General features: G+C 42.4%; 1 protein-coding gene across 5 annotated transcripts in view; it reads left to right on the top strand.

The window, feature by feature from the left end:
- The window catches only part of SLC23A2 (solute carrier family 23 member 2), a 120,555-nt gene that overhangs the window by 13,416 nt on the left and 83,820 nt on the right, over nt 1-23,319 (top strand). For 3 of the 5 annotated variants that reach the window (XR_014795239.1, XM_084886809.1, XM_084886808.1), the window contains exon 2: nt 5,675-5,798. The exons of 1 other annotated variant lie outside the window; for it this stretch is intronic. The gene's annotated coding sequence lies outside the window, so the exon portion shown is untranslated. Of the gene's footprint in view, nt 1-5,674; nt 5,799-22,829; nt 22,849-23,319 lie in introns of those variants that run through there. One more of the 5 variants, XM_084886811.1, reaches the window with a different exon arrangement.

Here is a 23,319-nt window from a genome sequence, read left to right on the forward strand (position 1 = left end):
TAGCCTTTAGTGACTCTAATTATGTCTTGTAGGCTTTTTTTAAAAAAAGAAAAAAAAAAGGGCTTTCCTTTGTGTTCCAGGTTTCTGAAATACTGTCCTAACTAGACTGTAGGCTCATTAGTCTGAGGTTGTGGACGAGAAACTTAATAATTCGTGTAGCACGTCACAGGAAGTAGGCACTAATACCACTGCAATTCCTGGCAGTATTGTTCTCTTCACAGTTTCTAGTAAGAAATGAGATGGGTCCTGGCCAGTGTGTTGGTTAGAGCGTTATCCCGTGCACCGAAGAGTTGAGGTTCGATTCCTAGTTAGTGCCCGTAATCGGGTTGCATGTTCTATCCCCTGTTGGGGTGGGTGTAGGAGATCAGCCAATGGATTGCTGTTTTCTCTCACATCTACGTTTCTCTGTCTCTCCCTTTGCCTACCTCTCTATCTAATTTCAATGAAAAAAAACCATGTCCTCCGGTGAGGATTAAAAACAAAAAATGAGATGGGTCTGGATTCTGGTTCTCCAGCTACCTCTCCGCCACTGCCCTTGGAGGGTGGAACTTCTGATCCTAAACCCTTTGTGTTCCTTCTCCCTCCCACCTTTCTGAACCCTGTTCTCAGGCAGGGTGCGGGTCAGACACCGGGGCACAGGCTGGGAGAAGTCGCCTCCCTGGAGCTTCGGCGTGTCCATCGCCAGGTCTTCCCTGGTTCTGAGGTCAAAGTTCTGACCTCCAGTCACTTTAATCTGGTGGTCATCTGATCGTGAGCACTCCTAGACATTTTGTAAAGGTTTTAGGAAGTCTTGGGTTGAGCATACATAAAATAGGCTTCTCATCTTAGTTCTACTCAGCATTGTTTGTTCACATGCTAAGGTACAGTTTATTAAGGGGAAAATGGAACTGTTATGTTAGCAGGGTTTAATTTAACTACCGCGGATAATTGTCGTTGGGTTGCATGTTTAACTTGGTCATTTCGCCAGGAATATAAATCAGGTAATACTCCTAGATCTTCAGGTAATTAGGGAGATTGGTGAAGCCCCCACTTTTCTTTCTTTCTTTCTTTAAAAAAAAAAAAAATATTTTATTGATTTTTCACAGAGAGGAAGAGAGAGGGATAAAGAGTTAGAAACATTGATGAGAGAGAATCATCAATCAGCTGCCTCTTGCACACCCCCTACTGGGGATGTGCCCGCAACCAAAGTACATGCCCTTGACCGGAATCGAATCTGGGACCTTTCAGTTCGCAGGCCGCCGCTCTGTCCACTGAGCCAAACCGGTTTTGGCAAGCCCCCACTTTTCTTGAATTAAATGTTTCCTCTTTGTGCCCCAAATGGGGATCGAATCCGAAACCCAGGTATGTACCCTGATAGGGATTTGAGCACAAAATATTTTTGGTGTATGGGACGATGCTCAGCCAACTGAGCCACCACCTGGCTGGGGCAGTATTATTCTTTTAAAAAAAATATATATTTTATTGATTTTTTTACTGAGAGGAAGGGAGAGGGATAGAGAGTTAGAAACATCGATGGGAGAGAAACCTCGATCAGCTGCCTCCTGCAACCCCCCAATGGGGATGTGCCCGAAACCAAGGTACATGCCCTTGACCTGAATTGAACCTGGGACCCTTAAACCTACAGGCCGACGCTCTATCCACTGAGCCAAACCGGTTTCGGCCAGTATTATTCTTAATATTTTGGTGTCTTGCTTGCCTGGCTTGCCAGGTAAGTGTAGTTTTTATATAAATGGAGATATTCTGTCTTTTTTTTTTTTGTCCCCCCCCCCCCCACTTAGTAACAAATTATGGCCTTCTCCATGTCACTAGACTAGATAGTATACTATTGAATGGCTTTGTAGTATTTTATCATAAAGTATTTTACTGTTATATTTTAGCCATTTCTCACTTGTTTTACAAGTAAAGTGAATATAATTATGCCCATCTGTTTTCTTAGAGCAATGATTTTATTGAATACACATTTTTAAAGGGATGGCCGCTCATCATTTTTAAATTATTTTGACCAAAAACATCTAGCTGAAAATGATGGCAAGTATTTCTCTGATCTTGGAACAGGGGGGAGACTTTCAAAGCATAAAAACGATAGAAGAAACTTTGAAAAGATAATTAGATTTAACACCAGAGACATTTTAAAAGTATCTTTTATTTTAAGTGGTATAAACAGAATGGCAAAGTAGTCATTTGCTCTTTCTGGGGAAAATGTTTGCAACATGACAAAGGGTTAATGTCCTTAATTTACAAGGTGGTCTTACAAATGAATAAGAAGAAGCCAAACCTGCTGAAAATGGACAGAAGGCACACGTGGTTCCTAAGATAATTTATACACAGGGATCAAATAAATCAGTATTGAAACCATTCTTTTCATGCCAAACTTGTAAAAGTTAAAAAAAAAAAAAAAGAATCTAGGAATGGCAAGTGAGGTTAACACAGTTGTCTTCTCTTGGGTTTTCTTTGTTAATTTGCCTGTTTTACAATTAGGAATAGGGAAGGCTTCCTGTTTTCCATTTCTTACTGGAAAGGTTAGGGAATAATGGACTGTGAATTTGGCACCTTTTCGAGCATAGTTCTTTGCTTTTATAATTTTTTCTATTTGTATGTTACTTGTTCAGGTTTTCAAAAAAGTTTTCATTTTAAAAATTGTCCATTTCACCAACATTTTCAGATACATTCATGTGCTCCTTTTGCAACTACTTTAAAAAGTACAAACTGAAATAAGACCCCTTCCCCCAAAATGAAAAGTACAGGTTAAATGTAAAAGCATGCTGAGAACATAGCATTTTTATTGGCCCTTGTTCAGATGTATCAGATGTTCTTTGTGACATTCAAGTATAATTTTCATTTTTATTGAAAAGTTTTTTGTTTTTTTTTAAATCAGGCATTGGAGTTTTGTTAGCTTTTTTTTTTTTTTTGAATCTACTGAATTGATATGAGTTGGCTGCTCAGAGTTCCTGGGCTGTATTGGCTCTGGGGTTAAATCCTTCCTGCTTCAGAAGTGTTCCTGTCACCCTTTTTAGGAAATGGTAAAAGACAAAGACTGCAATTCTATATTTTTCTAAAACTTTTTAAATTCTAAAATTCACCTGAAATTTTTAGTGACTTTTTCTCTCTCGAAATAAAAATTTGGGATTCACCACATCTAGCATTTTGAAAATCCCAATGAACAAACAGCAGAAGCACTGTGAACAGTTTTTGTACGGTAAGTTCCCAGTGGCCTTTCTGGGGCCTGGGCTCTGACCTCAGCCCCGGCCCTGTGCTCCGAGGGCAGGTGGAATGTATGAATGGTGGTGGTGTTCCAATGACGCAAGTTCAAGGATGCTCACTGGTGACTCAGGCTTGTTTCTGTTGAGTGACCCTTCCTGCGTAGGTCTTTCCTCAAAAATAAATTTGTGTTTTTCCAGTTTTATAACCTCCGACTTAATTCTGTGTTTTGGTTGGAGGAGTTAGAAAGCCAGTTCTTCTAAATAACTCATCTTACCAGTCAACTTTAAGAAATACTTTCTAAAAATACATCTTCGTGGTCTGTGGCTTTCACTTATCCTTTCAATATTTTCCTATGATTTGTAGATAAAATGACATTTGGTAGATTTGCAGCATTGCCCTCATGGAAACTTAAAAAAAAACAAAAAATGTTTTTTTTTTGTTTTGTTTGTTTTTTAGCTCTTGAAAGGATTTACAAAAGGAAGCATATGCATGTTGGAAAAGAATTCTAACTGGTCAGAATTGTATAATGCAAATTTCAGAAGTCACCAACTCTTATACCCCCTAGACTTCAAGGCTGTTTGATGTTTATCCTTTCTAACCCTAGCAATTATGTGTGCTATATAATTATAAAAGTGGGATTATACTAATACATGTGCAATTTGTATTTTCAAAAGAACAGTATATATGATTAGAATTTATTTAATGAAAAGTAAGCTGTTCTTTCAAAGCTTTTCATTACTTCTTTTCACGTGCTCTCCATTATTCCCGATCCTCACTAATGGGTATTGCTTTTGTGCCTCCCTCTGACTCTTGTCATTTTTTTTTTTTTTTGACTCTGTCATTTTTAGCTTAAAATAGATTGACAGTTACCAGTAATTTATTTTGGGAAACAAATTACTTTATTTATTGCCTCACATGCAAAAATATGTTTTGGAGAAAAACAGAATTTCTCCATTCATATTCTAATCACTCAAACTTACTAGTAATCTTTTCTGTCCCAAACGGCAAAAGGTTGATGTTCAGAGTCTGAAATTAATTAAAAACATATAGGATCGCTGGGGGTTCACTGAAGGCTGGGCTGCTCCCAGCGTGCTGCCTTTTACGTGCGAATTGACTGTGGGGTCATTGGTGAATGACCCTACGCAAACAAACAGTGGCGGGGAAAGATTCCCAGCCTAAGTATTTCCTAATGAGAAATGTGTTGGTATCTGACTAAGCTATCACTGCCTCAGGCGCATTTTCTTTTCCAGAAACACCCGCAGGAGTCTGGCTCTGTTTTATTTTAATTGATTTTTGGAGAGGGGAAGGGAGGAGGGAAGGGAGGGAGGGAGAGAGAGAAACATTAAACTGTTGCCTCCGGCACTCGCCCGCCCAGGTAATCAAACCTTTTGGTGAACTGGGATGCTTCGACCAACAGTCCCTGGCCATGGCTCTGTTTTTTTTTTTTTTTTTTTTTTTTTTTTGAAAATGGTGAAATACATGCATAGGTGCAAGTATGTATAAATACAGTCACTTAATAAACAATAAAATGAGCATGGGAACCTAGTAATAACCCAGCTTAAATAGAAGGTGACTCGTTTTATGGAAGCATCCTCCAGTGTATTGACACTGTTTAAAGAGGTTTTAAAAGAAGGTGATTTTTGAATAATTAAATCTTTGATTTCTCCACGAATGCAGTATCTTCAGTCCATTCCAGTGGAGGCGTTGGAGGCATTGTAGAGGTAAAATGAGAGGCAGGGGCTCTTTCCCTGCAATGCCGCATCTCTTCTAGCCCTGGGACCTTGACAAGGGAGCCTTACCCGGCTTAAGTTTCTTACCTATAAAGTGTGGGCCCAGTGGTTCTCAGGGTTGTGGAAGAAAGTTCTTAAAAAAAAATTTTTTTTTTGGTTGTTTTAAAATCAAAGCCCTGTGCTAGATAATGTGGAATTAAAAAATTATCAAAGAAAATGCCCTGGCTGGTGTGGCTCAGTTGGTAGGAGCGCTGTCCCATCCTGTGCCGAAAGGTTGAGGGTTCAAGTCCCCATCTGGGCACACACCTCGGTTGCCAGTTTTGTCTCCGGCCTCAGCGTGGGCACGTGCAGGAGGCAGCCGATCGATATTTCTCTTTGAGGTCGATGTTTCTCTCTCTCCCTTCCCATTGCTCTAAAAATCAATGAAAATGTTCTCAGGTGAGGATGAGGGGGGAAAACTGTCAAGGAAAAAAGCCCGAGTGAGTACAAAATTGCTTTTTCCAGATGTTCTAAAATACCGTCTTCCAAAATATTTGTGCAAGTGGAGAGCTGGTTTTTAAGGGACCAAAGGTGCCGTCTGTGATCCCGCCCAGGGCTGGGCTTGGCCTTGGGCATACATACTCCTTGGAAGTGAGGAAGCAACAGCAAGTTCCAGGAGTGAGGAGTGGATGCCATTCATGCAGCGGGCCTCCTGCGGGGTTTACTATCACTCTTTACTCACCATTTGTTTCTTTTCTGGCTAGGTCTTAACCCTGCCCACCGGCGCGCCCGGCCTGGTTTCGCGCTTGGCCCTGGACCGCACCAGGAAATGGAGCTCCGTGGTGTGTAACGGAAAGCGCATGGACAGCTCCACGTCCTGGCATTTAGGTGCGTCTGAAATGCAACCTTTGTCTTCCTGGGTTTCACGGCGGAGTTGTGCTGACGGCTCGTAGCCTTGTAGTGTTAGAACGCATTTGTGCGTGACCTCACCCTAATTAACCTAATTGTTAGGTTCATGCTAATGACAAGGTAATGGACTTCTTCAGGCCACGTGCCATGTAGATTAAACTAGACAATAAATAGGCACAGTCTTGCCACTTACATCGATAAGGATGGAGGAGGTAAGTCTTTTCGTTTTACATGTTTTTGGGGTGTTTTTTTTCTTCTTAATCAGCAAACATTTGAGTACCCGCTGTTGTTGGTGTTCCTGGTCCCTTACTCTCAAGCGTTCTGCAGTTGAAGCAGTGAGGCCAAGCATGTACACATTTCCAAGGAGCTTTCCTTTCCCCCCTTCTTCCCGCCTACCCTCTCCTGCTACCAAAGATTGACGGGCATTTTGGTTAATTATTTTCTATTTTATACAATGCAGCAGTGAAATGTCTTGTACATATTTTGTCCAAAGTAAATTCCTGGCAGTAAAATTGTTGGGCATATTGCATAAGGTCCTTCAGTTGTTAATTTTTGTTGTTGTTAATCCTTACTCCAGGATATTTTTCCCATCTTTTTTTTTTTAAGAGTGAAAATAGAGAAGAAGAGAGAGAAAAACAAAACAAAACATCGATTGGTTGCCTCCTGCATACCCCCCAACTGGGGCTGGGTTTGAACCTGCAACCCAGGCATGTGCTCTTGACTGGGAGTTGAACCCAAGACTCTTCAGTTCGTGGGGCTGACACTCTAACCACTGAGCAGCACTGGCCAGGGCTTCAGTTTTTAAATTTTGTTAGATATTGGCACTCTTCTGCTGAGAAGCTGCAAGAACTTGCCCTCCTACTGATAAACATGTTTTTCACTTGATATTGTCAAAACTAAATTTATCCAATATAGTGGGTGTGAAACATTGTCAATGGTGTTGTTATTTATTTTAATTTACATACCATAAAATTCACTGTTTAGGTGTATAAGAGCTTTCATAAGTGCTTAGAGGAGATCATTCCTTTTTAAAAACGTTTACTTTCATTTTCTAATGAAGTCAGTCTTTGCTATTTAAAAAAATAAGTAGAACCTGCGAACTTCCAAACATTAAGAAGAAAATATCACTGATGTCACCAGCTAATGACACCATTGTGATTATTTTTGCATATTTCTTTTTAGTTTTAAAATATATATATATATATATATATATATATATATATATATATATATATATAGTTGATTTTTTTACAGAGAGGAAGACAGAGGGATAGAGAGTTAGAAACATCGATGAGAGAGAAACATCAATTAGCTGCCTCTTGCACATCCCCTACTAGGGATGTGCCTGCAACCAAGGTACATGCCTTTGACCGGAATCGAACTTGGGACCTTTCAGTCCGCAGGCCGACGCTCTATCCACTGAGCCAAACCGGTTTCAGCTCTTTTTAGTTTTTTTGTTTTGTAGCTTTTTCTCCCCTAAGCCATCATCATCAGATTGTATATGTTACATTCTAAAAGTAATATTTATTAATGCTTAGGGAAGTGAGGGGAAGACAATTTTGTCTGGGGATGCCCGCAAAACATGCTATCCCAGTTTCACTTACCACCCTTTTATTTCCGCTTACAGATTTTTCTCTGCTGTGTTGTTTCATAGAACTACTTCCTGTCATTGCTGGTGGTCTGTGGTGCTCGCTTGTCAAATGGACAAGCCCAGGTTTAACGTATCCAGACCTTGACATTACTTGCCTCGCCAAACCCACATCCTCTTAGAGGTCCTCTGTGACAACAAGTTTTTTATTTGTTTTTGTGTTTTCTTTTTCTTTGGCATCGCTCCCTCTGTCCATCCCCCTTTCTTTGTCACGTCCATCATCCCAATTGCCAAGATTCTTGTACTTGGATTAACACACAAGCTTCTTGATCTTCCATTTTAAGATTGTTCAGCGGTGGGCTAGTTCTGCTCTCTTTCTGCCCAGAAACTCAGGTTTCCTAACGTTGTGTTTACATTGGACTTTGGAGAGTTTTCTTCCTCCCCCCTCCCAGCTGCTGTGGGCCGGCTGTGTTCATGTCCTAAAGACATGCCTTACGCCTTCCTGTCCCTGGATGCCATGGTTGCCTCCAACTTGGGACGCCCCACCCTTTGAGTTTGACTTTAGGTTTCACTTCCCCAAAGTCATTTCTGACCACCTCAGGCCCTGTTGAGTTCCTTTTACTCTGAGCTCTCACGCACAGCTCGGTAATGATCATGTTGCTGGAATTCATTAGTTGCCCCAGTCTGTCCAGTCAGATGGTAAATTGGCTTCACGTGTACGCCATTTCCACCTCATTGTTTCCACTATTGTGGCAGTGCAGGACACTGGCCGAAGGATTGGCTTATCCCATTTTCTTTGACACTATCAGTACAGGTTCCAGCAAATTAAGCTCTTACTAAACAGAAAAGAGAAGGCTTGGTAAGAGGTCATGGTCCGATTCCCAGTCAGGGCACATGCCTGGTTGCGGGCTCGATCCCCATTGTGGGACACGCAGGAGGCAGCGGATCAGTGATTCTCTCTCATCAATGATGTTTCTATCTCTCTCTACCTCTCCCTTCCTCTCTGAAATCAATAGAAAAAAAAAAAGTACATATGTAAAGGAGAAGGCTTGCTAGTTAGTACCTTTCATCTTTCATAGCTGAGAACACAGGCTCTGCCCAGTGCCTGGAGCCTGGAGAGCAGGGTGCCCGGCTCAGGCTCATTTTAGAAGCTGATCCACAGATGAGAGGGACGGGATATAAACTGGGCCAAAAACTTTGAGGAGTGAGGAGAAATTTCTATTTTAGCAGCTGATTTCTGAGAGGCTGTCTGGTAATTCTGGTGATTTTGGTTTACGGACTGTGTGCTATTGACGTCAGTGTCCCTCTTATTACTAACCATGTTATAAAAGTGCTGTGTTGTTGCAGTTGGATCAGTAGCAACAAGAGAATTAAATATTTACGGGAAAAACTTGAGTTTTCAAAGCCCTATGTAAACACTGATGATTACAGAGCTTATGTAAGGAGGTAAGGAAGGAAGGGTTGTATAACGGTTACTATGAAAGTGATTCTAAGCATATTAGAACAACTCCAGTGGGACAGGTTTTTATTTTTTATTTTTTATTAAAGATATGTTTAAAAAATCTCTCTTAGTGTTGTTGGATTAAGATCAGATACTTGCTGAAACTGGTTTGGCTCAGTGGATAGAGTGTTGGTCTGACGAGTGAAAGGTCCCAGGTTAGATTCCAGTCAAGGGCATGTACATTGTTATGGGCACATCCCTGGTGGGTTGTGCAGGAGGCAGCTGGTCAATGTTTCTCTCTCATCGATATTTCTAGCTCTCTATCCCTCTCCTTCCTCTCTGTAAAAAAAAAAAAAAAAATCAATAAAATATATTTTTAAAAAAGATCAGATACTTATAAGTTGTCTGAATTGTTTGCTGGCTTTCTGTTTGGTATGGGACAGTCTCATCGATAAACCTGTCCTATTCCTTCTATGCTAACTCTTCTTATGTACAGGTACTACTTTGTTTTAGGTCTGCCTACAGAATCAGAGCCTGCCGTTTGGTAGTTATAAAGGCCCTCTGGATCTGAGTAGTGTTTACCCTTGGATGGATGCTGTGTTTTATTTAGTTTTCTTGGTGCTGGTTTTGAGCTTCCAGAGAAGAACTCCAACTTCGTTGTGATCTTTCAGTTTGCGCTTGTTAGCCTGTGGAGCTCTCCTCAGGCCTTCCTCAGACCTGGCTCCCGCCCTCCCTCCCCCAGTGCTGCGATGTGAGAAATTAGGTTATGGCACCTGCTCCCCTCCGTCAGAATGTGCGCTGCACAGCCGCTTGTGTAGGATAGTAATGTAGGGCTTGTATTGATGTTTGGATTAAAATAGATGGCCATCCCTGTGTGAGGTGTGTGTGAAGTCAGAGTGTCAGAACACATTCTTTGGATGGAGCCTAAGCATGATTACCATGGTTGTGTACACTGAAATAGCATTTACTTTTCTCTTTTCCTGGTAGTCACAATTTTTGGAGCAGTGCTGTCCAATACAAGCAGAGTAGGAGCCACTTATGTAATTTCCTTTTTCTTTTTTGTTGTTGTTGGTTTTACTAAAACCATCCACCGCAGGCTGGATGGCAGACCCATGTGATAGGACTGGGCAGGAAGCAGTGGTTTGTTGAGGTTGGATATGCAATCTGCATGTGTACAAGAGGCAGCACCCAGTGATGCCGTTCACTAATATTGCAATCCTAGAGGCCCGGTGCATGAATTTGTGCATGGGTGGGGACCCTTGGCCTGTCCAATGATGGCAGGGAGGAGCCATGGGAGGTTGGCCAGGTGCCCTGATGGGGCTATGAGGCCAGTTGGCTGGGGGAAGGGCTGTGCAAGGTTGGCTGTGGGAGCACACTGACCACAAGGGGCAGCTCCTGCATTGATTGTTTGCCCCTGGTGGTCAGTGCGCATCATAGCTACCAGCCAACCAGTTGTTTGGTCGTTTGGTCGCTTAGGCTTTTATAGATACACACACACACACACACACACACACACACACATACATACTAGAGGCCTGGCACATGAAACTCATGCACGGGGCGGGGGGGGGGGGGGGGGGAGGGTCCCTTCAGCCCAACAAGTACCCTCTCCAATCTGGGATCCCTCTCATAATCCAAGTCCATTGGCTCCTAATTGCCTGCCTGATTGCCCTTAACTGCCCCTCCTGCTGGCCTGGTAACCCCCAACTGCCCCCCTGCTGGCCTAGTTACCCCCAACTATCCTCTCGCCCCCTGCCAGCCTGGTCTTTTCTAACTGTCCCTGCCCCCCGCCCCCCCCGCCCCCCCCCCGCCAGCCTGGCTGTCCTTCACTTCCCCCCACATGCTGGTCTGGTGTTATATACTAGAGGCTGGGTCAAAAATTAATGCATGGGTGTGTGTGTGTGTGTCCCTCAGCCCAGTCTGCAATCCATGACCTCTTGGGGGATGTCCGACTGCCAGTTTAGTCCTGATCCTTGAGGAATCGGGCCTAAACTGGCAGTCGGACATCCTACTCCCAGTTTAGGACCACTGGCTTCTAACCATTTGCCTGCCTGATTGTCCCTAACCACCCTGCCTGCCTGCCTGATTGCCTCTAATCACTCTTGCCTGCCTCAGTGCCCCTAACCACTTGCCTGATTGCCCCAACTGCTTGCTGCCTGCCTGATCACCTCTAACCACCTCTGTCTCGGCCCCTGCCACTGTGGCTTCGTCTGGAAGGATGTCCAGCTGTCCTGTCTAATTAGCATATTATGCTTTTATCGTAGATGGCTCATAGAAGAATAGTGTGCAGAAGTATTTTTCCTCTTATGTCTGGGCTATTGGGCTCTTTCCAAAATCACCAGTTTTCCGTGTAGCATAGAAATTGCTCTCCGTGTCAGATGCTGTAGCATAGGCTGCAATATTAGCTGCAGGAGAATTGCTTCTTTCTGGAACAACACTTGGATAGAAGATTCTGTGGTATTAAAGGGATAACTACTCCCTCAACTTTCTGCTCCTTACCTCGTCAACGGGAGGAATTCTTTGCATAGATCTTGAATGCATGAGTGAAACATTTCTCTATAGCTTGTCTACTTTTGCTTCCAGTAGCTGCAATTTGGCATCAATAAGTTTGGCCAAGACCATCATCCCTGCCAGTTGCTTCTGGAAAGCCTTTGAATCAGCGTCAAGGTTGCTTGCGTCATCATTTGATTCACTATCATTACGTTCACCACTTTTCTTCCATTTTGTTCTTGCCTCTCATTGAACAAATTCTTCTGTAACAATTTTCCTCCATTGCCACTTCTTGTCCTGGGACACCTAGGCTTGATGCTTGGTCCTTTGGTTCCTGTGCCTGCTCTAGCCATTGGGCAGGAGGCTTGGTGTGAGCCGGAGCAGGGGTGGTTCCACATGCCGTGGGTTTCCTGGGTGGGAGATTTATCTGAGGACTGCTTGTTTGGGCCTCATTGGTTCAGACCTCCTGCCCTGCACTTGTTTATTCCACATATGTAATACCCTAGTAGCTCTATTGAGTAAGGTAAAAAGACGCAGCTAAAATGAATTTTTAGTAATATATTTTATAACCTAATATATAAAAAACTATCACCTGAAGTAATCATTAACATTCTCTTCCCCCTCCTGCATAGTAAATCTGAAGTCTGGTGTGTATTTTATACTTACAGCCCAGGGCCATGGGTCTGACCTCATCGCAGTTGCTCAACAGCCACTTGGGGCTGGTGGCATAGCTCAAGGCCCATATTACTTTATCTATTGTTGAGTGACAGGTTTTCAGCTTGTGAGTTTTTGGACTTTTGGGTATTTCATAATGTAAGCCACTTCCATGCACGGACTCATAGTCAAATGGTGCTTCTGTCAGCTTCCCCTTTCTCATTCTTTTTCTGTCAAATTGAGAGGTCTCCCATTGCCTGGAAATGCTTCTGAATCAGTTCAACAAGTACATTGATTGATGGGCAGTATTTCTAGCTGTTAATTTATTCCCTGGCTTGAGAAGAAAAAAAAATTTTTTTTAACATTTAAAATATACACTTGTATATACACGGAGTGGCTAGATTTATTATGATCTCTGAATGCATAATAATCTGGCCACTCAGTGTGTGTGTGTGTGTGTGTGTGTGTGTGTGTGTGTGTGTGTGTTTATTTTAGAGGCCCGATGCATGAATTCGTGCATGGGGGGGTTCCGGCCAGCCTGGCCACGGGGAGGGGACATGGGCTGTTGGCCAGCCTGTCTGCTGGTTGAACTCCTGGTGTTAGCCTTTTATTATGTAGGATATACACTGAGTGGCCAGATTATTATGCGTTTAAAGATCATAATAATCTGGCCACTCAATGTATAATTATCTTTTAAAAAGCAATTTATCTTTTACCCAAGAATCACAAATATATTTTGTAGCTTGTAATTGTTGACATGTAAATGTGTAAGGTCCAACAAATATTTCTCATTTCTTTTAAAATAAAGAATGGATGATCTAGGAAAATGTGAAGTACAGTATTATTGTTAGATAAAAACAGCCTTTGAAAAATTGAGGAGGATGAAAGGATATGAGGAAATATAGGTCAATTGGGAATCCCTGAACACAGCCGGTTTGCAGAACATTAATTGTGCCTACCTTCTGACCACGCCTTTGGTTTTCCTTGTTACTCCGGTGTTGGCAGCAGGTTTTCAGAAATAAGGGACTTAACCGACCACCCTGCTGCTGCTGAGGGAACATGTTGATTGCATCCACATGGTGTGTTTCTTCAGCATGTTTACATGTTCCCTAGTTTGCATATTTATTCAGTTATTGCCCTTAAGCAATGACTTCAGGGGTAAATATTAAGGTGACACGTAATCTCTTAAGTCGTTGGCTCTTTCAGCCTCCAAACCTCTCCAACCCTTCACACGATCTTTTCCAGGGAGTTTGTACGTACAGTTCCCGTCAGCTCTCCTGGGCTTTGTGGGATCTGGAGCTTGGAGAGTCTCCTGTCTGCACACATCCTGTCCTTCCCAGTTCTCATTTCTTCTCCTCCAGTGGTCCTTGTTCCGTGGGCACTGCTCTTCTCTGGCTTCCTCCTGCCTCCCTCACCCTTTCCCGTAGCTGGGGTCTCCGCAGGGATTCATGTGACTATCATCTTATTAGCATCTTGATTCCCTCACTCTGAACTGGCCCTGTAACTCGCTGACCTTCCTCATGGCACAGTCCTATTATTTCAGGTTTCTGTGTTTGTTTGTTATTTCCTCCAGTAGCACTGTGCTGGAGAGAAACCAGACATCAGAGTCACTATATTATGCATTTACAAAGTTTGGGGCTCTGTATATCATTCTTTTTACTCATTCTTTCCCCAGTCTCATCCTACTCTGCTTCCTCTCCACCTGACGTTCACTTCTTGGTTCATTAAGAAAATAAATCATTGGATAACTGCTCCCTCAACTTTCTGCCTCTTACCTCATCAAGTATTGAGAAATAGTAACTATCTGTACACATCTCTACCCTCTTGAGTCCACAGAGGATACGAGGCAATTACCACAGGTGGTCATGGGATCTGCTGTAATAGGCTGTAAGCGTTTTCCTGCCAGAGCTGCGGGAGAGCTGCCGATTGCTCCCTATGGCGTAGTTAGAACTTCTCATCTCTGGCTTATGGAGATGAGTTTGTGTGTTAGAATTGGTACAATCTTTGGAGAAGGGCAGGTTAAATCGCCTCCCGAGAAGACATTGCTCATTCATGGCACAGTCAGGGCTGAAATCTTGTGTTTTTCGGCCTGTTTTCATGCTTCCCAGTTTGTATATTTATTCAGAATTGCCCTTAGGCAATGACTTCAGGTGTAAGTATTAAAATGACACACAATCTCCAGTTGTCAGCTCTTCCAGCCTCCAAACCTCACCAAACCTTCACATGATCCAAATCTCGCCAAACCTTCACGTGTTAGAATTAGTAGCATTGCCTTAAGTATTCAGTAATAGTAAAAATACTTCAGGTAAATTTTTTGGTAGTTAAAACTAAGTTGATAATGGATTTATATAAAGTACACTCTGAAAGGTGCATGAGAACAGACATGGAGAGTTAAGTCCTTCTGTCTCATTCTGATCCCCTCTCTAGAGGCAACCACTTTTCCCAGTTTTTGTGTTTCTTTTGTGTAGCCTTCTGGAGATCATCTTTAAGTTTGTTTTTTAATTGTGAAAATTCAAATATAAGAAAGTAAAAAAATAAATACTCATATGCCGGATAGCCAGGCCTAATAAACCCAAACATGTTGTTTTTGCTTAGGATTAAAAAATTAAAAAAAACAAAACATTTTAGGTTTGCTAATCTCACTTCCCTCCCTAACTCCTAGAGGTAACTGTTTTGTCCATATTTTTACTTTTGTATTATTGTATGTTTATCCTGTATAATAGCCTAATATCCAAATCGACCCAATGGCAGACTGACCGGCCGAATGACTGGTCACTATGATGAGCACTGACCACCAGGGAGCAGACACTCAATGCAGGGAGGCAGGGGGCATTGCTCTGCCGGTAACCCCACAGATTGGCCCTAATTGCCGGCCAGTCCTAGGGACCCTACCTGTGCATGCATGAAATTTGTGCACCAGGCCTCAAGAAGTCACATACCATATTGGCAGCATGATTTTTAAAAAAAATATATATTTTATTGATTTTTTTACAGAGAGGAAAGGAGAGGGACAGAGAGTTAGAAACATAGATGAGAGAGAATCATCGATCAGCTGCTTCTTGCACACCTCCTATTGGGGATGTACATGCCCTTGACCGGAATTGTACCCGGGACCTTTCAGTCTGCAGGCTGACGCTCCATCCACTGAGCCAAACCGGTTTCAGCTTGGCTGCATGATTTAAAATCTTATTTTAAAAAGATCTCATGTGGTGTGTGTTCTGCAGCCTAGTTGCTCATTCAAGAATATATTTTCATGCCACATTGACTCGAGTTCAAGTGGCTAGAGTTCCTTTTTTTATTTTTTTATTTTTACATATATTTTTTATTGACTTTAGAGAGGATTGGCTACCCACCTGCACACTTACTATTAGGTTGAGCCTAGAACCCAGGCATATGCCCTTGCCTGGAATCGAACCTGGGACCTTTCAGTCTGCAGGTGAACGCTTTTATCCACTGAGCCAAACCAGGTAGGGCTAGAGTTCTTTTGTTTTAACTGTTCTTTTATTTCTCTTTAAACACATCAGAACTTGTTTGTAAATTCTGTTGATGAATTAGTTGTGTACTGTTAAAAATGGGGTGGAATAGGCTGAGAAATGCCAATGCTGGACCATGGTGCATACACTTCTTCAACCTGCTAGATGTCCACAAATTGTTTTCCCTAGTATTTGAGCCTATTTACATTTCTGACAACAGAGTTGGAAAATTTCTGTTTATCCACAGCCTTGCCAACACTTGGTATTATGGAACTCTTTTGTTCTGGCCTTATCTAATGGGTGTGAAATATCACCTTAAAAGCAAAAAGGAATATGCCACAGTTTGTTTATTCACTACTTAAGGCTGAATGTTGTTTCTAGGTTTTGGCTGTTGTAAATAAAGCCATGGTAAATATTTATAGATAGGATTTTGTTTGAACATAGTTTTCACTTCTCTGGGTACATACCGTGGAGTAATATTGCTGGGTTTACATAAGAAATGGCCAACTGTTTTTCCAAAGTGGTCATGCCATTTCACATACCTACCAGGAGTGTGTGATGGTTCCAGTTGCTCTGTGTCCTTTTCACACTTGATATTGTCTTAGCAGTTTTTCTATTATATAATAGTCACCAGAGGCCTGGTGCATGAAAATTCATGCACTGGAATGGGGGAGGTCCCTCAGCCCGGCCTGCCCCTCTCACAGTCCCTCTTACAGTCCGGAAGCCCTCAGGGGCAGGAGGCAACCCAGCAATCGGGGGAAGGCGACACCCCCATCAAACCTCTGCTGCTGCCACTACCAGAATCACAAGCCTCAGCCGGCCCTGGTTACCTGAGCCTCGGGCAGCCGCCATCCAAGGCTTGCCTATGGCCAGCCCTGAGCGGCTCGGGGGCTGAGGTGAACTGGGGAACTCCAGAGGCAGGCCCCCCGGCGGGTAATGACTTTCCTGCATCTAACCCCTCCGTGCATGGCCTACCGTGTGGGCACCAGGTTCGCAGTGCAGTGCTATTTTTCTGCTGTCCCTTGTATTCTGCCTGGTGCTGACCAGGACACCCTGTAATGTGTATCTTGAGTTTGAAGAATGCTGTCTTTCCAATGCACTTACTTTGAGAGCTGGATAAGCTTGTTTGTAGCTTGATGCTGAATTCTGCCACATCCTGTCAGCACACATTCTGCATTGTACTTTGGGATTAGGAGTAGCCATCCATTAAGTGTCTGCCAGAGAAGCCAATTTAATGAGTCTTGTTTAAAAATAGCTATGCTATTCTGGGATGGCTAATTAAAATAAAACCACCATTTTACTGATTTTACAGAAAGGAGGTGAGAGGGATAGAGAGTTAGAAACACTGATGAAACATCTGTCAGCTGCCTCCCACTCACTCCCCACTGGGGACTGAGCCTGCAACCAAGGTATATGCCCTTGAGCCTGAGACCCTTCAGTCCAAGGGCCGATGCGCTCTCTCCACTGAGCCAAACCAGTTAGGGCCAATTTAATGAGTCTTTGATAGTCAAGTTGAACAGTGAATTTATTCATCTTATCCAGATGTTTCCCCTTTATTATGATCCTTCCATTTGAAGGAAAATAACATTCAACTGGTTTGGAATATGTTCTGACCCATTTCCTTCTGAAAATTTAGTAAGGGTTATTGCAAATGTTATCTTACTAGATCTTTTTCTCTCCTTTTTTTTTTTTTTACTCGTTAAAAAAATATTTTTTTACATAGAGAAAGGGAGAGGGATAAAGAGTTAGAAACATCAATCAGCCGCCCTATGCACACTCCCTACTTATTTTATTTGGCTCCCTTTTTATTTTATTCTTTGTTTATTACAGAGTAATTTTTGTTCATCTGATAACCCTAAGTCTTCTGTTTGATTTACTCAGTGCCCTACAGTTATGAAACTGAAATATCACCATGTAACATTTATTTGAAAGGCAGTTAAAGATGATCACCAAATGTGAAAGGGTATTTTTGTTTTTTAAAAAACATAGTTTAGATTTTGTCCTTAAAGGGAAAACATAGATCAGATATTATATTAATTATATTCAATTTTTTTTGGTTTTTTTTTTAGAGAGGAAGGGAGAAAGAGAAACATTGATTTATTGTTCCACTTATTTATGCATTCATTGGTTAGTTAGTTCCTTATGTGCCTTGACCAGGGATTGAACCCATAATCTTAGTGTATTGGAACAATACTCTAACCCAGTGGTCGGCAAACTCTAGTCCACAGAGCCAAATATCAACAGCACAGCGATTGAAATTTCTTTTGAGAGCCAAATTTTTTAACTTAAACTTCTTCTAACGCCACTTCTTCAAAATAGACTCGCCCATACTGTGACATTTTGTGAAAGAGCCACACTCAAGGGGCCAAAGAGCCATATGTTGCTTGCGAGGCCTGGTTTGCTGACCACTGCTCTACCCAACAGAGTTACCCATTTTTTATTGTTGATAGTATTACAGATATCTCCCCCTTTCTCCTCTCCTCCCAGCCTCTACCCACCTCCCTAACTGGCTAGTTTATCTTATTCCAGTGCCTTTTTTTTTTTTTTTTTTTAAATATTTTATTGATATTTTACAGAGAGGAGGAAGGGAGAGAGATAGAGAGCTAGAAATGTCGATCAGAGAGAAACATCGACCAGCTGCCTCTGCACACCCCCTACCAGGGATGTGCCTGCAACCAATGTACATGCCCTTGACCGGAATCGAACCTGGGACCTTTCAGTCTGCAGACCGACGCTCTACCACTGAGCCAAACCGGTTTTGGCTCCAGTGCCTTTTTTAAAACAAAACAAAACACTTCATTTTCACCCAGACTGGGTTGCTCAGTTGATTAAAGTGTCATCCTGATACACAAGGTTGTTGGTTCAATCCCCAGTCAGGGCACATTCAAGAATCAACCAAGGAATTCATAAATAAATGGAACAACACATTGCGCTCACGTGGTCTCTCTCTCTCTCTCTCTCTATCTCTCTCTACCCCCCCCCCCCTGGGCCCCCCCTCCCTACACATACACACACATACACACACATATATACTAGAGGCTTGGTGTACAAAATTCATGTTTGGGGGGTTGTGGAGTCCTTCAGCCTGGCCTGCACCCTCTCCAATCCAGGATATCCCTCCTGCAATCCCAGACCTCTGGCTCCTAACTGCTTGCCTGTCTGCATGTCTGATTACCCCTAACGGCCTCTGCCTCCCAGCCTGATCACCCCCTAACTGCCTTCCTGCTGGTCTGATTGCCCCTTAAGTGCCCCCCTGCTGGCCTGATTGCCCCCTAACTGCCCTCCACTGCTGGCCTGATTGCCCCTAACTGCCCTCCCCTGCTGGCCTGATTGCCCCTAAACTGCCCTCCCCTGCTGGCCTGATTGCCCCTAACTGCCTGTGCCTTGGCCCCTGCTACTGTGGCTTTGTCCAGAAGATGTCCAGTCTAATTAGCATATTCAGGGAGGAAGGGAAAGGGTGAGAGAGAGAGAAACATCAATGATGAGAGAATTATTGATCGGCTTCCTCCTGTACACCCCCTAATGGGGATTGAGCCCGCAAACTGGGCATATGCCCTTGACTGGAATTGAACCCGGCACCCTTCAGTCTGCAGGCTGATGCTCTATCCACTGAGCCAAACTGGCTAGGGCAAATTTCTCTCTTTAATTTCTTTTTACCTTCTTTAGGGCATTTTGCTGCTTATTTTTTCTTGTTTAATTGTAAAAGTGTTTTTACAGCTTCAATTTAATCTTTGACCCAAGGGTTATTTGGGAGAAAGGGTAAAAATTGTGACATGGTTAGGCTTTCTTGGTTGATAATTATTTTTTTCTCCCTTTGGCAACATAGTCAGACAATGAGAAGTATTTTTTTCAGGGCTGAAATTTTCATTCGGCATGATGATCAGTTTCCACAAATGCTCTTCAGTCATTGAAAATAAGAGTCCTATTTTCTATGGGGTGCAAAGTTTAATACCTATTATATTAGCACTGTCTTATTCATTTTATTGGCCAGGTTCTCTAATGTATATAAAGTAAAATTAACAATGTGCTCATACCCCTCTTGTTCCTCATCTCCTTGGATATAGTTATGTTTATGAGGTGTGGTCATTTCTTCTATATTGCTAACCATTAATGTTCAGAACATAAAAACTGACATAATATTTTCACTGTGAATTTTATAATTTGGTAGTATAAAATGATCACCTTTTCCCCCTCTTATACTTTCTGGCAGGAATTCACTCTGTCAGACACTTGAAAGATAACAGTAAAGCAGCATTAATATTGTTTTGTTTTTATTTCACTTTGTTTTATTCTGTAGTCTGTTGCAAATTCTAATAGGGGTTTTCTTTAAAGAACATTTTTAAATAGCTAAAAAAAATTTTGCCTCCCTTAATTAAGGTAAAAAACATTTTTTTTTTTAACACCTTCTCTAGTTGTCAGAGCTAAGATCTGATATTATTTTGCCAATAAGGCTTTAGTTTAGCATAAGTCCCTCTTAATGTACTCTTGTTTGATCTGCTTTATTGTTATTAATTACATATTTTATATTGGATAGCATGTGCTTACAGAATTATTTGACACATGCATTTAGTTATATGACTGGGTTTATGTTCCTTATTTAATTTTGTCCAGATCTTGATGGTTTTGGTTGGCATCCATTATTAGCAGCCTTGTATATTAGTGGCCTCTCTGAGTCTTGCCTCTTATGTGGTTGGAATAAAGTCTATTCTATTTTTTCCCCCCTTTTCTTTCTCAGCCCAGGCATATCTGAGATTGCATTTTTGGTTTTTCCATTTGAAGGCCAATTTGTCTGGGTATAAAATTCTGTGGGAAAACTTTTTCCTCAATTCTCTGTAGATCTGCATTTTCTATTGACTTCTGGCATTTAATCCTGCCTTGGAAAAATCCTGGGGCTCATCTTAATTATTGTTGCTATTTAAGTAAACCAAACATTATCTCCTTTTCCCTGAATATTTCTATAACATTTTCATCCTGTAGTTAAATTATTTTTATCAAGTATGAGTTTCTTCTCTCGGATTTTGTGATATTGATGTGCCCCTATAATTTCTATACTGAGATTTTTTCTTTAGAATAGTTTTTTTAAACCTATACTTTTGTATTTAAGTCTGTTCCATTTGTTCTTTTTTTTTTTTTTTTTTTTTTGAAAAAAAAATATATATAGATAGATAGATTTCAGAGAGAGGAAGGGAGGGGAGGGAGAGATAAAAACATCAATAATGAGACAAAAATCATTGATGGGCTGCCTCCTGAACACCCCCTTCGGGGGATGGAGCCTGCAGCCCAGGCATGTGCCCTTTACCAGAATTGAACGTGGGATCCTTCAGTCCTCAGGCCGACGTTTTATCCATTGAGCCAAACCAGCTGGGGCTGATTTGTTCTTTATAACAAAGTTTTATTGAGATATAATTCACATATCATAAAGTTATTCCATTTAAAGTGTACAGTTCAGTGCCTTCTAGTAAATCAGGTTTGTGCAGACGTTACCACAATCAAATTTTAAAGCACTTTCTTCCTCCCATGAAGAAATCCCCAACTATTAACAGTCACTCCCTATTCTGGTCCCCCATTTCCACCACGGCCCACCACTGACCTGCCAAGTCCAGTAAAGAAACACTGACTCCTCATGGCGTGGCTGTGCTCTTTGCTTTTTCCCCTCGTGGTTCTCATCTCTGAACTGGTATTGCCTTTCAGGCAGTAATTCAGGCAACACCAGAGTTTCTCCAGCTTACCTTCCACCTTTCAGTTTTCTTCAATTTCACTTCTCTTTCACTTCCACCTTTCAGTTTTCTACAATTTCACTTCTCTCTATTTCTTCTCAGATAATTTTGTGATTTTAGTTTCCTTACAATTCTTCCCTACCCCCTTGGTTCAGTCCATTTTCTTGAATCCTCTGATCTTCTTTCCTGTCTTTTCCCCTCTTTAATAGCAACTCTTTTGTTTGTTTTTCATTCTTTTCTCCTTTGTTCACATCGAACATTTCTTTGACTTTCTGCAGTAGGATGTTTCTGAGGTTAGTGACTTCACAGAGCATCCTGAGGACAGCCCTTGTGTTCAGGATACAGAAACTTCGGAGTACTTTTTTGTAGGCTACGTGCTGGGTTGTTTTTCTTCTTGCTTGCTGAGAGTGGACTGGGCATGTTCTGGTTTACTGGGCATGTTGACCCGATGGGTTGGGTGTGTCCTATGGCACTGGTGGTGAGTCTCCTGCCACTGCACCAAGCATGTCCAACGCCCGCGGGCTGTGAGTTTAGCATGTTTGCCCATAGTTAAAGCACGTGGCTCTCAGCCTTCTCCCCAGTTTCTATTGTGGTTGCTCCTCCAGTGAAGTGGCATCTTCCTCCGGTGCTCACTGCTGATTTCCTTAAGTTTATTCCCAGGTAAGTAACACTTAGAGCTCCTTTCCTCCGGGAGCTGTCCTGGCACCTCTTCTTTCTTTATCCCAGAAACCCTGTCTCGGCGACCTGCTTGGTTGCTGGTAGTGCCCCTTCTTCCTAGCTGCTTGTGTGAGCCCTGTGGTCCCTGTCTGGATTGGAGAAGTGTCGTCTGGGGTTGGGGAGATGGAGGCAGGGATTTTTCCTGACAGCACATCCCAAGGGTGGGGAGGTGTCTAATCCCAGGTTTCTGGCAGGTTCTGGCCTGGCCTCAGGACTAGAAAGCATAAAGTCTGACTGCAGACGTGGCTTCTTCCCTCTTACCGGTACTTCACTGTCAGCCTGCGTTTGCCCCTTTTTGTGTCTTCACGGGCACTTTCACTGCTGACTGGGGCCTCTGTCACTGGCACCTGCACACCAGATGCCTCATCTGACTGGGTTCCACTAGTTAGTGCTCAATAGTACAGCGATTTGTTGGCATTGCCTATCATTTGAGGAAGAGATCATACCTTGAGATCGATTTTTAATCTTTGAGAACACTTGTCTTTGGACCCCCAAATGGGGAAGTGAAAAATTACCAGGGAGTAAAATTAATTCTCCTTTTTGCTGAAGCTGAAAGCAGTGTGGGCGGACTTGTTCATTTGAATGGAAGGATTTGGAAAGATAAGTTTTATTTGTGTGGGCTTGAGAAATGTAATCCCAGCAGCTGCTTGGTTTCCACAATAGAATATCCAGCCGGCTGTCTAGAGAGACGCAGACACGGTAAGCAGGCTGTGCTAAGGCTTGCAGCAACCGTTTTTAACCAGGTGGTGGCTGTTGTGTAACAGAAATGGATAGCATTTCTGACTAGTGGTGTGGTTATACAATTTTGACAAGCCTGTGGGTTATAAAAGCGGAAAGTCCTTCGGCACCTGAAGTGTCTCTTGCTGAGCATTTGAATGATCACAGCCTTGCAGACACCAGCACAGATGAAAGAATATTTTCATGAATAGGCTGTGAGTTCCCCCTGCAGGTAAGACCATTTCTGGGTACATAAGCTTTGCTTTGGGGAATGAGTGCCTTTGTGACTGTATGTGTCTGTGCCTGTGTGTGCATCTGTTGAGTGTGTGCTTCTCTCTGTTTTCTGCAACTATATGGCTGTGTGTGTATGTGTGTGTGTCTGTGAGGTGGGTAAGGAGCTTGTGGCTCAAGTTTGCCCAGCTGGGTTATTAGAAAATCTCCAAAGTCTTTCTCAGTGCTGTCAGGCATTATTTAAATATGAATAACTATTAACATCTAGGCAATTTTTAGAAGTCACTGCCTTTCATTAAATATGGGAGAAAAAGGGGTGATAAACACGTATTACAACAACTTAAAAAGTCAGATTCAGTGTTCTTCAGTTGCTCATTTACCTTATTCTCTGAGTAAGGGCCAGTCCTGGGATTTCCAAGGCTCGGCTTGATCTTTTTTGTTTGTTTTTGAGGGTTGGAGGAAAAGCACACAA

Source organism: Pipistrellus hanaki, assembly GCF_964339955.1.
Source record: "Pipistrellus hanaki genome assembly, chromosome: 6".
NCBI lineage: Eukaryota > Metazoa > Chordata > Mammalia > Chiroptera > Vespertilionidae > Pipistrellus > Pipistrellus hanaki.